Consider the following 16,052-nt stretch of genomic DNA (forward strand, 5'->3'; position numbering starts at 1 on the left):
CCACTCTCCACCCTTTTCTATCCTGTGAATTGAATTGATTACTTCAAAAGACTCCTTGTTTGCCATCCAGTTGGATTTGGTCAATGGGGAGCCCTGACAGGTAACAGGAGGGAGGGAGGAGAATGAGGAGGGGGTATTTATGTGTCTGGTGCCTTCCTGTGAGACTTCCTCAGGTTGCTGTCTCTGTCAACAGAAGTTCTCCGCTTCTGTGCTTCTGTCTTCGTGGCTTTCACCTTTGAAGTTTCAGTCACCTTTCCCTTCTCACATGCCTTTGAGCCTAGAGGTAATGACAGCTTTAAGCTCCTGCTGCTCCTCCTACCTCCTGCTAGCCCGAGGACCCTGAGTTATTCCTTGTGGTTTCTTTACACCTTGCCCACACCTTTGTAATTAATCTATATATAAACCCCCTTCAAATTATCCTCTTGTGGGAATGCCATGTGTTTCCTGTTGGTTCTCTCACTACAAAGCCATGTCATAGCTAAAATTCTGAAGGGAATTTTTGGAGCTGTCCCCGGGTCAGCTCCGCTAACACTGGTTTGCTTAGTAGCATCCAGGGGACAGACTGACAGTGCAGAGGTGGTCATCAAGCACATCCCTTCAGTGAGGCCATGAATGAGGGTGGCAGCTCGCTGAGGAAGGGCACACACACACAGGCACCTTAAACAGGTGATCAGATAGCATGCATTCATATTTTCCAGAAAAAATTTCCCTACTTCTTTTCACTCCTCTTCAGCCATATGCTTGAGGTTTGCTGATGGAGTTTTTCTTTGTTGATTGCTTCACCACTGAGAGAGGTGATTATTATTATTTTTTTTACAGGAATGTGCATCTCCAGTAGTGCCTGTTCTTATGGCAACACCATCTAGAATCCAAGTCTTTACAGTGAAATATGGAAATGTTCAAAAATACAAAAAAAGGCAGAATTGTGTTTTTGCCACATTGTTTCTTGGAGGGAAAATGTCTTCATACCAACCTAATTCACTGAGTATGCCATGCAGTATTTATATCCAAAGAATCACAACTTTCCCTTTCACTTTTTTTTTTTTTAGCTCATTCACATTCTTTTCATTTCCATTAGTTTGGAGCAAAAGATGTTATATAAGCCCCAAGTGAATGAGAAACTATTACTTCACGTGGCCCACTGCTATCACTCAGCATGGAAAATACCTCACACAAGGGAGGCTGCAAGGGTTCAGTAAATTGTCTGACTGAAGCTTAAAGATTGTATGAATATTCTCATACAGAATCCAAGCATGACATTTTAAAGGCTTATTTTTCTCTGAGCACTGTATCCTAGTATATTAGTAAGTCTTTGATGATTACAGATGTATCCCTTTTCTTATTTCAGGAAAAGAGGAACTAGAAAAACACTCATGTTCCTCCTCTGAGAAAAGACAAAATGGGAGAAAATAAATATTTAAAAAAATTCTACCTAGTTTTAAAGTTGCATATTTTATATAAGCTGTCAAAAGGTTGAAATAGCAAGACTTTTATTTTTATGAATTAATCATTACCCCTCTTTGACATCCCACATTATCAAGCTCATGATTTTGGATATATACAAAGGCTTGGTGTTACTAGGACTTTGTAATGGGATTAAAAGTGGGAAATGGTTATCTTCTTACAAAGTCATAAATTGATCTAATGGCTTTGCTCCCATCAACACTTGTAGCACACACGTGTAAAATCAAACCTCATTAGAAATCAGTTCAGCAGAACAAAGCCTTTTATACATGCAGGTTTCCAGTAGATTTATAAAAAGGACTTTGTGTTTGTTTTATCATTGATAGTTTTTCCTAAACAATGACTACATATAAAAAGACCATTAAAATATCACTAGAGCTTCAAGTAACATCCACAAAGGCTTAAAACTCTATTGTTCCCTAGGATGATCACTGAGCAACTCGAATGTGGCTAGAAAAACTGAAGAAATAAATTTATTTTATTTTAATTAATTTAGATCTAAATTTAAGAACTAAAGAAGGATAAAATATTATTACATTAATAACTTGTTATTTTGTTAGCACTACATTTTAACTATTGTATGCTATTAAATGTTGTATTGTATTAAGCATTAATTTTATATGTGTGTACTAGAAAATTCAAAATTATATGTCTTGTCATACTTTGTTTCTGTTGGGAAGCTCCAGCTTACAGCTAACATTTAAGGCTAAAATGCTAGTTTTTATGCACAGAGCTGTATAAATGCAGCATTCTCAGAGTGTGTGGGGAGACATGTTTAGTACATAGAGTAGGTGGAGGAGCTGGGAAAATATCAAAATTGAATTCTGATTTTGAAAATTCAATTCTTCTCATATAAACTTAATGTTACTGATTGTATAGTCCCTCAACACTTTAGTTATTTATATAGGTTTGAAATAAAATACAACAAGATAATTTTATTATGCTGGTTCTGAACTAAAAAGATCAAAATGCTTCCTTTGGTGTTCCTCAAACAATATTTTATGAGATGCATCAGCCCTCAGAATGAAGGTACAGTGCTTATAAGGCCAGCAAAGTGTTTTCTGAGAAATGCAGAATGTAATCTACTGAATTAAATTCCAAATCAAATTAGGGACACTGAAAGACTTAAATACACAACGTTCTTTTCCTTCCAGCTATTTGAGTTGCAGCTAAAGAAAGCAGTGTGGTCTGTTTCTAGTGTAAAATCTGAAAAAGATCAATACATAGATATATTCAAGTCATTTCCATGCCTGTGTCTTTGTTACTTTCATAAAAATAAAATAGAGTTTTCTACATATGAAAAACTGTCAGTATAATCTTACAGAAAACCAAATCCCCCACTGGAAAACAGAATTGGCTTCTCGGGACACTGTTGGAGAGATGCCGGAGCTGTATACTGAGAGAGATAGGGACTGAAAGCCACCTGAGTGCAGTGAGGAGTGAAAAGCGATTTTTTTCTTCCAAACTGATCTAATAACTCTACAAAATAATGCACGTATCTTCATTGTAAAGAGTCCTAACAGTAATTTGAGAATTTGCAATATCAATTTCATGCCTCTTTGTTTTTCCTTAGTACAAGAGACAAAATCTAGGAAGTTTGGGTCCTAAGGAGCGTGGCAGCACTGCTATGTCTGGAATTTTCTTATAAATATCCCCTCACTCTGAGGCTCGCAGGCCTGGCTGGAACAGCAGGGACAATCTCATTGGCACTTTTATGGCTGTGGAGGGATTTTCAAGAGTGAAAACAATTTTCCGTAATATTGTGCATTAATGAACAGACCTGAAGTGTGATTATTACACCTCAGCATGCTCTTCTGAAGACTGACAATTTGGAAGTAATTTTAGAAAAACAAACAAAACTATAAACAAATGCCAACATCAAGACTTTCTTGAGTACTCAAAAGAGCCTGCATTGTAACAAATTTTTACTGCTTGTTTGCAGTTTTATGTATTTTTAAGATTATTTTTTAAACACTATAAATGACTTTCTATGCTTGTGAAAATCATCACTTCAAAGGAAGTCTTGTGGTGCTCTTTATAATGACTAAACAAATCTCAGAAAACAAAATGGAGTTTACCCCCTTTGAGTGCTTGTGTGGCTAAACAATAAAGAATATTTTATTGGAATCCATTTTCATTTCAGTAAAATAAATGCTCATTTATCAGTGACTGAATTCTTTCACTTTCCTTAAAATTAGAAGAAATATTTATTCCATTAAAATGTAAAATGACTATATAAGTTCATTAAAGTTAATTTTTCAACCCATCTATAAAGTGCATAGCAAACTGTACCAGGCATCAAGAATACCAAAAAAAGGATTCCTAAGGAAGTTGAAAAACCAGGGGCAATAAGAAGGGAATTCAAAGTAAATACACAGTACTGTTAAAATAAATATTGTATACACATACAGAGAATAAATAAATGCTTAGAGAAGATAGCGTATACAACTGGGTTGATGGATTGGAGGATAAATGAGGTTAAATGGAGAAATTTATTTAAAGCAGTTAACTTGTGAATCCAGGAAGGATGGTTTTTGGGAAAACAAGCAAGGGTGGGAAGTTAAACGGCACAGAAAAGCACTGTGTGAATGAATTTTAGAAAGGAGACAGGCATTTATAAAGAAGGGCTAACAACTTTCTGCTTTGAACAACTTTCAATTTATAAAAGCTTAGGAGAAATATTCTAGAAGCTAAAAAAAAGGTAGTTATAGAGTAAAAAAGAAATAGTAGGCAGAAATAAAAGTAAGTTATTAAATAATTGATTTGTATTTATTTAGAAAAGGGCATTGGCTTCCCTCAAACCTGGCTGTGTGAAGAGAAAATTGTGTCAGATCAATTTAATTTCCTCTTCCAGTAGTGACAGTCTATGTCATCCAACAGGAAGCAATAACAAAATTTCAAAAAAAATGGTCAGGCCAGGAGTGGAAGAATCAAAACCTGGAGAACAAATTTGATAAGGGACAGGGTAAGGCAAGGACATGTGCAGAGACCAGCTTTCAAGAGACCAACCTTATCTACTGAAAAATCATTCAAAATCATGTGAGGTACATAATAAAGCAATAGTAGACTCCTAAGAAGTGTGCCTTTGCTGGATCATAGAAAATCAGACACATTTTCTAAATTTAGAAAATCCCTGATTTCTTTGAAATGTCTAGAAATAAAGAATTCCATAAATCATATTGCACACTTACCTCCTTCAGCCTTTCACTCACTTATCTCACAAACATCTCTTAAAGTGTTGTGAGTGGAGATAGGGGTTAATTTCATCATAGTGAAGGTGGAACAAACAGAAACCTAAGAATATATGATATGAAAAAATGAAACACAACAAGCAAAGGGAAGCACTAATATTCTAAGCCACAACTGGGTACATTACAAAGATCTCTTATATTTGGGGGCGAGGAGAAAAACTGAATTTCAGTCAGGCAAGATTTCATTGATTCTTCAAATCAATTTTATCTTTTCTGGGGATTTGGTTCTCCAATACTATGGAAACAGAAAAGGCTCTGGAGTCAGTCAGACATGGGTTCAAATCATGACTGTGCCAGACAGCCACTGCACGAACTTGGACAGGACTCAGACTGTTTCTTTATTGGGAAAAGTGATATATTCTCTGCCATTTACAGTGAAGATTAAATAAGACAATGTGAGTAAAATGCTTGGTATCATTATTTCTCAGTAAATATTGGCTCCCTTCCACCCTCTTCTCAATTCTAAGCTCTCCTTCCTCTCCCTCCCTAACTGCCCATACACCTTGGAAAGAAAGCTACAAGAAAAGGCTAAGAAGAAAGCACTATCTTATAAAGCAGGAAAATGAACACAGTTTTACTTCCTTTTACTCTTAAACCCTTGCTAAAGGTTCCCTGACTCTACAAGGAACCATTCTTCACTATTGAATGGTGTGTTCCTGGTGTTTCCCAGTTTTTCTATGTCAAATGTCAAGAAGCTGAGCAAAAGAGTCTCCTTGTCAAGTGACATTTTAAAAAAAAATTATTTTTCCATCTGTATTCGATGTAGCACAGCACAACCATGAGTATGATCACCTTCTAAAAGCTTTAAAAAGAGATATCGAACCAGGTCAGGTTTTCGACTGTAAAACTGAACTGGAAAATCAGACTTTTTATTCTCATAGATTTGTTCAGTTTTCTTAAGTAAAGGAAAATAAATTTCCTAGCATGCTCTATAACATCTCAATAACAATTTAGCACCTTTGCATAAAGAAAGAGTCAGGGATTATAAAATCATTTAGAATGTATTACTTCTAGACCAAGCAGACATAAGTCTTTGAGGATTAATTTCACACTGAGGGTTAAATTTCACTTTCACCATAGGCTAACCATTGCCCGGGGCTGTACAGATAATGAACCTGCCAAGGGATTAGCAAGGAAATACTTGTGTTATTATAAAGTGGGTACACTTCCCTTCCCAACCAAGTTCATCCTACATGACATTAACAAATTACTCCCTCTCTCTGCCCATGTTTCAATATAATGTGAGCCAGAAAATGACCCCAAACCAATAGGACACAAGATAAGATCTTCTCAGTGTATGAATGGCTGTTAAACTCGGCTGACAGAGCTAGACTGCCTGCAGGGAAACACAAGGCATTTTATCTCCACAGGGCCCCTGCCTCTCTACGAAAATCTTTCTTCGGTCATAAAACCTCTAAATGGACACAACGCCAAGAGGTAGGAAAGCCTTAACACAAATATTCAGCCCATAGTAAGGTACTCTAAAAACCACAAATGACCCTTTTTTAATATATACACCATGGTCTACATAATGACTTAGCATTTGTAAAAAATGTAACATGTTCAGAAGATTTCTGATAGTTCAGATAAAAAGATTTTATTTTCCTCAGCAGAGCTTTTCTTAAATAAAAGGTATGTTCATAGATGTCAAATCTGCTGGCTTTTCCCCAGTCTAAATCTTAGAGGACCAGGTTCTCCTACTTGGGTGTAGAGTGGAGCCCCTCCTTTGAGATGGGTCCTCCCTGCCCATGTTCTGCCTTCAATTATGGTCTCCAGGTTCTTGTCTTAGTTCTATGACTTGACCGTATGCTCCCTGAGGACAGGGAGTTCATTTTAACATCTTTTGGGATCCCCCCTACAGTCTTACATTAGAGCTGTTTAGAGCCCCTTAATGCAAATTTCAAGTATCTTCACATAGTGGATAGTTAACTAGTATTCTACAATAGGGTTTAATTAGTCTCCATCTTAATTCCTAATTAAACCCTATTGTAGAATACTAGTTAACTATCCACTCTGTGAACAAAGACAATCTAATGGGTATGCAGAATGCATGAGTCTTGTTATCTAGGAAGTTATAATTTAAGAGTGTTTAATATGAATAAGGAGTGTTCTTATTAAGAAACTGTTCTGTTCTCGAATGGATCAACTGCTGCCACACTGAGAATTGCTATTTCTGCAACCTGCTAATGAGCAACAGATGGGGGAAATGTGTACTATTTAGGACATCATTGCATTTGCTACAGCCCAAGTTGGTTCAAAGAAGTCGGTGTACTTCTATGCAAAATACTTTCTGTGAATGGTAGATAATGCTTCTATAAATTCATATTCTAACCTGTCAGTGGTTGCAGAGCCAGATCTGTAATAATGTTGTTGGATTTTATATATGCTCCCAGACTAATAGAAGCTTGTGCCCATTAATCTTAATTGTCTGCTTGACTGGATCGAGACCCCATGGAAAGGTGACTGGATCATGGCTGCACTATGTGCATCAGTGGATTAACCCACTTAGGTTCACAGCTAAATGTTCTGTTGGTAGGTTGGTCCAGGTGGAGCTGGGTCACCTGGGGCGTCTCTTTGGAGCACATGTATTTCACTGACACTCTTCCACTGTGCTCTGCTTCTGGGCTACCATGAACTGAAACCTTTGCTCCACTACATGCTTCCACCATGTTTCTGCATTGGAGCCAGTCAACCACAGACTATAACCTCTAAAACTGTGAGCCAAATAAAACCACTCCTTCTTTAAGTTGCAAATGTTGGGCATTTTATCCCAGCGGTGGAACCCTGCAGCTCCCAAACATAAGCATGTTGAAAGGTAATATGAAAGATCATGTGGTAAATATGGGGAGGGCTGAGCTTGTACTTCTGGGTTCTGCAGCATGGAAGTGCTCCAAGAGCCCATGTTGGAGAAGGCAGTTTTAGTGGGATGGTAGAGCTGAGCACGAGTGCATCTGGGAAAGAAAACAAGCAGGCGGCAGAAAAATGGATGTAAGAGTAAATGTAATATTCTTCATCAAAAAGTTTGGTGATTAAGAAAAAGAGAGACAGAACAATCTACCAAGGCAGTTAATACAAAAGTTTTTTGCTTTAAAGACTGTAGAGGCAAGCATATTTGTAGTTAGATGTGAAAATTGGTTGAAAGGGGGAAAATTGAAGCAGTAAAAGAAAGGAGAGAAAGTAGGATTAGGAAGGACTAATTCCTCTTCTTTAGAGAAAAAAGGAGAGGAGGAATTATGTAGGAAATCATGTCAGGTGTTTTCGATATCCTTCAGAGAGAGGAAAACAGGTTCATCAGCAGAGACATGGAAGGTTTGGGACTGGAGGCCTGTGCAGCGGGAGGCAGCCCAGAAGAGCTGCTCTGGGGTTGGGAGTAAAGTGGGTCCTCAAAAAACAGTCAGTGAGAGGTTTGGCTGAGTTGCAAGCAGGACCAGAGAACATGGAGCAGGAGTTATATGTGACTGAAATGGCTGACTATGGGAGTCCAGATTGAGAGCTTCATGAAGTCAGAAGGAGTGGAAGACTCCCACAGTAAATTGAGGGATGAGAGTTCTAAAAGCCTGAGGCACATGCAGGATGAGGGAGCAGTGGAAGACCAAGAAAAGAGGAAGTTTCACACCTCACATTTGGTGGTGAATTTACAGTTACCATTACCGCCCTACTGTAGAGAGCAAGGGAGAGGCCTTGGGTGGCACAAATCCCCCTAGGCCACAAAGGTTGAAAGCCTGGTGATGCTGTGAGGGGTCAGGGGTGTGGGGCCAAGGCCAGTGGATAACACAGGGTTAGTGAGCAGGGCTGAGAGCTGGAGTAAGCAGGGCAGGCCTGTGTAGGGTCAGAGAGGTGGCACAGACACCCTGGCCCCACAGCTCCTTGGTTCCAGTCACTTGTACCTGCACACTGCACTCCCACACAGTGACATCTCCATACTGGAAGACTTTCCTCTTTCATCATCTCAAATTTGGACTTGTTTCTGTCTCGTCCCTCCAATTTCTCCAGCAAATAAACCCTCAGTCCTGTGATCTACTGTTCACTAATATCTTTCCACTCTGTTTCAGGGAGCGGGGCCTGTGGATGGGCTCCAGGGCTACACTACCAGTAAGTATGAGGAACCAAGAGTTCCATTAACCCAGAATTCGTGGAACAGAGTAAAGATACAGGTTTGCTACAGACTTTCCTGAAGAAGGCTAACATCAACAAATGGTCATGGTCCTTGAATCTGGTACCAGAAACACCCAGGTCAGTCTTGAAGAGAATTAAGTTAGGGTCAGGAAGTAGAATGTAAGAACACAGGATGGCAAATGGTTGGTAAAGTGATCACAGCTTCCACAGCCCTTGTTCTGCTCTCCTCTGAGTGAGGCTATGGGCCCACTGATGTGGAGTTCAGCTGGAGAACAGAGGAGTCCAGATGTCTGGAAAGACTGGCCGCTTCCTAGAAGACTGGAATAAGTACATATTACGAAAGAGCTATAGTACAGCACAAAGCACTTTCTCAAATACCAGTACTGGCAGCTGCATAGCCCTGATGGGATCTTTGGGTAACCACAAGGGGACATGCTAAGCCTTTGGGTGGCCACCTTGCTTCTACTAAGATTGTGTACCTTTTGCTAAATAAATTGGGATTGTAGTATGGACTTCTGGAGCATGACCACATGGTCCTTTCCTATGGAGCTGTAGCCTATTTGAGGCAATGTGGCGAGGTGAACAGGACAGGATATGGTAACTGAGTCTAGCCAGAAAGATGGCCTGGTTGACAGAAAATCAATTTTAGAGATAGGAAAATGTAAATTTCAGGGAGGCTGGAAGATGGGAAAAGATCATCTGGAAGTCTAGGCTTCATTATCAGGGACATGTTATTTGGCACATTTGCTAACATTCCTATTCATGATAATATGAAAGCATGGTGCCTATCTTTAGACTATTCAATGGGAAGTCTTATTCGCTTCTTAGTGGTTTCTCTAAGAAACACACTTTTCCCTTTTAATAAAGATTTTAATTGGTTTAGTACATTAGCCAGTTCATCTACTGGCCTCTTAATGGAAATTTCAAGTTGTTACAAGGTTAGTATCATTACCATGTTCAACATTCCACTTGATGTTGAGTATGCATTCTACAATCTGCCAAGAAGCATTCAGCTGGATGAAGTTCTTTAATCTACATAATTACTCTAAATACTATATTTACTATGTTTTATTTGATGCTTCTTTTAAAGGAGTAGCTAGAAGGTTATCCAAGATCACTTATAATTATTTAGCATTTTCCATGTGAAGGTTATTCAACCTTAATTAAAATGCATTCACAGTCAACCATGAGAAGAACTCAAGGAAATTACATTGACAAATTGTATTACAAATCCTCGTAGTATTAGTACAATTAACTCATGTCTCAAACCAAATTTCAGCAACAACATTTGCATTTGTCTGCACAAGGGAGAGTTTGATGAACAGCCATCCAGTATCAGTAGATATAAGGCAGACATTGTTCCCAAGGGACACAGAACTGGGACCAGAAAGAACATTTATGTGGACTTTGTTTTGGACAGCAAATCACCTCCATAACTTAAATATCAGCCAAAGGGAACTAAATTAACTTTCCTATAGTTCAGTTTAGTGAAAGGACACCCTGTAACACATGACATTTTTTAGCTCTAAAACATTAATCTGATCTACTGGAAACCAATTCTCCTGCTGTCATTAAATCCAGCCAAATGGTGACAAATACAACTGGAAAAAAAGGTGGCAGTGTAACAAAGTTTGCCGTGGAGATTGAGAAGGATCTAGGTCACTTCTGGAGACGGTCAAAAGGTAGTGAGGAAGGGACCACGACACGAGGACCAGAGACGACTCAAGCTCTAAGCTTTCCCATGGCAGCAGCAAGAAGGCAGCTTCCAAAAGGATGCATAGGCTCACAGAAATAACTCCACAAGAGCATTCTTTGATCAGCTTCTTGGTCATATCTTCGAATAGAACTGAACTCATAAAAGAAAAGCAATATTTTTTTAAAGAAAGAGTAAGTATTATCATTATCATTTCTTAAAATCAAAGATGTTATTGGGGAAAATCCATGAAAGTTAAACCTTTTAATGTGATTAAAAAACTTTTCCAATGAATGACAAAATGAAAAGTTTGTTTCAACCACAATTATATTTGTCTTTATCCTTTGGAATGAAGTTGTTTCTGAAGAAAAATAACTGTATGTTATCCCTACTTGGTGTTATCTTTTGTCTTCCCAAAGTCTCAGTGTTCTTAACATCATTTAGAAAAATAAAATCAGTTTTCCAATGGGTAACCTGAGAAAATTTCTTGCTAGCCTAACTAATGACAACAGAAGAATTAGTTTGTTCTGGAAAGATTTTACTTGTATAAACTTTCTTAAAGATTTATTGTTCTTCAAATGGCTTGATAGCATCAATTTCCTTAGATTAGGCTTTGAACAACCTAACGTTGCTATCTGAAAGTTTTCCATTTAATATTATAAAATAGATTTACATAACACACAAGTTTCTGAAAGTGTTTTTAACTTTCAGTGAGCTGTGCCTTCCAAATTATTGTACAGGAATACTTTTTTAATAGTCCTGATAGTGGATGAGGCAGAAAGGACAAGGAACTAAGAAAACTAGTGGTGTGGTACAGAAAAGAAGAGCAGCTTTGATGTCTCTATTTGGGGTTTGAATGCTGGTTGCACCACTTAGCTGTGTAATGAGAATGCTGGCCCACTCTAAAAATAAGAGTACTGGAGAACACACTGAAAATATGGAATGGCAATATGTTTGACATAAAGCAGGCACTAAATAGATGTTAATTATTTTCCTTTCAGGAACTTTGAGTAAATGAAATTTCCTTTTCTCCTTTCATGAAGAATCAACACAATTAGCTTTGAGTTTCTTGAAATATAATCAAACTATCAACATGCCCTTAGTTGGTCTATTATATGTAGCACAGAAATACTTAAAAATATCAGTGTTTCCCTCATGAAGACATTAGCCTTCTTTAAAAAGATATACAGGGTATAATTAGCCGTCTTTAAAAAGATATACTGGTATGTTCTGACTGGAAAATACTTACTGCTAAACACAAAGACGTGATACAGGTCTCAACAACAGAAATAGGTAAGTTCAGGGCTTTTGAATCTGTAAAAATTACAGCTTTTGTTATATTGATACTATCTACTCTTGAGCATTCTTCCTCAAACATTCAAAGAAAGTCCTCCAGAATTCACCACTATCACTTGGGGTATAGGCTCCACCATTCCCTCACCCTGGAAACCTCAGAATCATGTTATATTTTTCCTTTTCCCTTCCATTCCCTGATCATCATTTCTCATTCTTTCAAATATCCTTCAGATTTGACATTTCCTCTCCATTTCTACTGACTTCTCAGCACAAGGTCTATACTAGTGTACTTATTGATTAACTCCAGCCTGTTTATTTACTCCTATTTGCTACCGAGGACTTACTTGAAATGTCACTTTCCCCTACTAATACCCAGCCCAATAACTCACAATGGTTCACTCTTGCCTAGGTTAGTGATGGCAAACCATTTAGAGCTTTCAATGTTACAAACAGCCTACTGCGGCATGCGTGCTGTAGGTCTGCTACCACTGGCCAAATCCATCAGAGCCAAACATGTGTCCTAAGTTCAATTCCCCCACAGTCCCTCCCTATTCCACCTATTGTTCTAGCTCCTGCTTTTCTATAAACCAGACTCTCTGTCCAGGGAAGTGGACCAAGTACTCAATTCAGACTACCCTGCTCATTTCTTCCCCTCTGCTTTACTTTTACTCTTTCTCCCACTGGAAAATTATCAAAATTTTTACCAAAATCTACTAAGTCAGAAACATTATCTGTGGATTTTTTGTTATCTTTTTTTTCTGAGTTCCACTTCTATTAGCACCAATTTCTCATCTACATTTTCTATATACAGTATTTTGCCTCCTTAAGTAAACAGTAAACTCCAAGGGAATGAGGTATCATGGTAGACAGTTTTAAATGTATTCTTCCTCAGCCCAGAGTCTGTGTTCAATAGTTATTTGACTCAGTGATATATTAACAGATGCAGGCTCAACAGATTATCAGTTGCTTTTCTAGTATTCTTTCTTCTTTCTTTTTTTTAACCAATTCCCTAACATTTTTGGGGGGCAACAAATACCCAAGACAAAGACTACATTCTCAACCATTTTTTTGTAGTTTAGTGAGGTTGTGGCAGGTGAGGTTACTAAGAGATTACTTTAAAGTGGCTGACTCAGCTGGGAAGCAAATTCTTTTTTGCTTTCCAGCCTTCTCTCTACTTCCTGCTTGGAAACTAGATGTGTAGGTGGAGTTCTGGCAGCCATTTTGTATTATGAAGTGACACTGCAAAAGGCTGCAAGCCACAAGCGATAGAAAAACCATAAATCTGAAGGAACTTGGCTCTCAGATTATCTTCCTAGTTTATTTTGGGGGGGAGATCTCTATTAGTTGCAGCTAAACACAATTTCTAGTTCACATTGGTGCCAATAAAAAAGAGGTTTGATTAGAAGGTAACATAAAGAGAAATTGTAGTCTTTAGTACAAGCAGGAAAAAAATTAAAGCAGATAAAGTCTGAAAAATGGATCAAAAGACATGGTAAATCAAGGGAAGCATCCACATGGTATCTACATCTTGGTGCTTCAGAAGTAGAAACCTGGGCTGGGGTAGGCAGGAAAGTGTGGGGATGGGCGACAGAGGAACAAGGATTCATTATTCTCAGTTTTGCCAGAGGGAGATGACTCCTGGATATCAAACAAGAAGAAATTGCCAGGTGACATCTTTGGCACCATGTGGGCTGTGGCCTGGCTAATATTATACAAAAATTTGCAAGGGGAAATTCAGAGTCAAGTTAGGATATAATATGATGGAAATTCCATGGCCGGCCTGAGGAAGATGAGGTCTAAGATTAGGACTTTAGTGTTGACACCTGCAACAGCAGCTACCACCCACTAAGCTAGTCAGGTACTATTCACCTCATGTACATTATTTTTATTTAGTTATTAAAACAGTCCTATAAGGTAAGTATTACAAATCTCATCTGTACAACTCATCTAGAGTCACCAATTTTTAATACTTTGCCACACATACTTTCTCTCATTCTTTCTTAATCTATATGTGTGTTATCAAGAGATAAGAATATCTTGCTGAATCACATGATACTAAGTTGAAGACATCACGGAACTCCTTCGTTAAATACTTCAGCACTTCAGCATATATATTTTAAGAATAAGAACATCTAACAAAACCAAATGCCATTATTTCACTCACAAAATTTAACATTGGCACAATAATGTTATCTAATATTCAATCAACATTCATATTTCTGTAAGGGTTCCCAAAACATCCTTTGTAATTTTTTTTTGCACCAGTGCCACATATTGGCACTTACCTCTTAATCCAGTGGTAGTGAGCCTATGCTATGTGTGCCACAGCTGGCTGTTTGGTATTACTGAAAGCTCTAAAATGTTCACCATCACTGTCTTAGTCTTGAGAGCTACTCAGCCTCGACTTGTCTTTTGAGACATTGATCTTTTTAAAGAGTACAGATCAGTATCCCTCAATCTGAATTTAACTAATTGGTTCCTACAATTCTTCATGCCCAAGACAAATATTTTTGACACAAAATACTCCATAGATGATGTTGTGTGCTTTTCAGTGCATCATATTTGCAGACACACAATTTCTGCCTGTCCTATTTTAGATGGACAAACATCCAGATTTTAATGCTCCCTAGTACTAAAGAAGTCAGCATGCCATTTCAGCATTGATCAGGTTAATTGCAATTTACTCAGCATTCATCGTTTGGACACACCTTACAAATACATGGGACTTATTTTGCAGCTCTCCTTTAATCAGAGAAATAAAAAGTAAAACTGTTGGACAATTTGGTCTTGCTCCTGGTACCACACTAGCTTGACATCACTCACTGTTCCAAGTGTCCTTGCTAGGGAACAAGTGACTATTGGCAATGCCAGCTGCATGCAAGGGGAGACCCTAGCAAACTAGGTCACATAAAGCCATGTTATTTAGAGAAGGTGTGAGAAAGAGATGATGATGAACCTGAAAAGGGATTCCAGGGCTCCCAATCATTTCCATTTTATTTTACCTAATGAAGCAAAGTTAAAACGTCGACCTGATCAGTTAGATGGAAGCCTTAGAAGAGTGGGACCCCAATACCCTCCTGCCCTGATACCCTTTGTTACCTCCAAGTGAGGTGAGGCCAGGCTGTGAACCATGTAAATAGAAGGCTTCCAGGTTAATGAAAAACTTCAGCTCCATTTGAGAATCTGGTCAGAGGATCACAGCATCTCCTGGTCCAAAGAAACTTCAAGCAGCTCAGTAATAAAGTTTAATGAATGCTAGTCATTTTGAGTCATGAGCATGAGAGACTGGGCAAGGGCTAACAGTTTCCTTACAGAATCTCTTCTTTAGCAGGGACACAGCAAGCAAGCATCATGGGAAGCCAGAGTTGTACATGAAATGTTATATTCCATATGTCAAAATCCAAGGGGAAGATTCTGAAAAGGGCAGTAAACATTTCTCTCAAGCTGATGTTTTTATTAGGTGATGGCATGCTTTGTGCTCCATTTCATTAATTATCTGAAAAAGGAACTTTCATTCAACACCATGTCAGAATTGACCTGTTGGAATCATGTAACGTAGCATAAAGCCAGGCTGCACATAGCTTATCTGTCCTTCTAGGGGCACATACACAACAGGCAGGATGACAGTTTAGCTAAAATTGACCACGGAAAAATTCACATCTCCCAGAGAACCAAGGGTGGAGGTATTTTATATTAATTCTACAAGGAAACATTGCTTAGAAGAGCAAGATAGGAATGGATGGGTTTTTGGAAAACAGTATTATTTTTGGAGCACATGGAAAAATCAAATAGAAAATGATCAGTAACAAATGTTATTTCCATGCAGATAGATGCACACCTTACACCCTTGACATCCATTTAAAAATACAGTAGAAATTACATCCCAGTAACCTAGTACATGGAATTAGATATGCCATAAGTCAAACCATAAACCTAAAATTCTTGCTTACTCACAGCAGAAGTCTGAAATGTGCCAAGGTATGTATGAGCCAGTGGGATTTTCAGGAATGCAGAGAACTTTCTCACATTGAAAAAAGCCTCAAACTGAACTATTTCAAATGAAAATTTTACAGAAGAATATGACCCAATTGATAGTCCAATCATCCTATTTGCCTCAATTTCTTAACAAAAAGGACTTGCTATTGGCTTCCACTTATTCTTGTAAAACAATTATCTGGAATTTTGGACATTCTCTTGACAGGCAAGTCTGGGGATTCAATGTAAATACGAAT

General features: G+C 38.2%; 1 protein-coding gene across 5 annotated transcripts in view; it reads right to left on the minus strand.

The window, feature by feature from the left end:
• The window catches only part of LOC147822299 (uncharacterized), a 390,614-nt gene that overhangs the window by 13,512 nt on the left and 361,050 nt on the right, over window positions 1–16,052 (minus strand). The window contains exon 9 of one of the 5 annotated variants that reach the window (XR_015445827.1): window positions 4,656–4,758. The exons of the other annotated variants lie outside the window; for them this stretch is intronic. The gene's annotated coding sequence lies outside the window, so the exon portion shown is untranslated. The remainder of the gene's footprint in view (window positions 1–4,655; window positions 4,759–16,052) is intronic. 5 annotated transcript variants of the gene reach the window in all.

This window comes from Heterocephalus glaber, unplaced genomic scaffold (genome assembly GCF_053883595.1).
Source record: "Heterocephalus glaber isolate CG9 unplaced genomic scaffold, H.glaber_assembly_v1.0 deba00001663, whole genome shotgun sequence".
NCBI lineage: Eukaryota > Metazoa > Chordata > Mammalia > Rodentia > Bathyergidae > Heterocephalus > Heterocephalus glaber.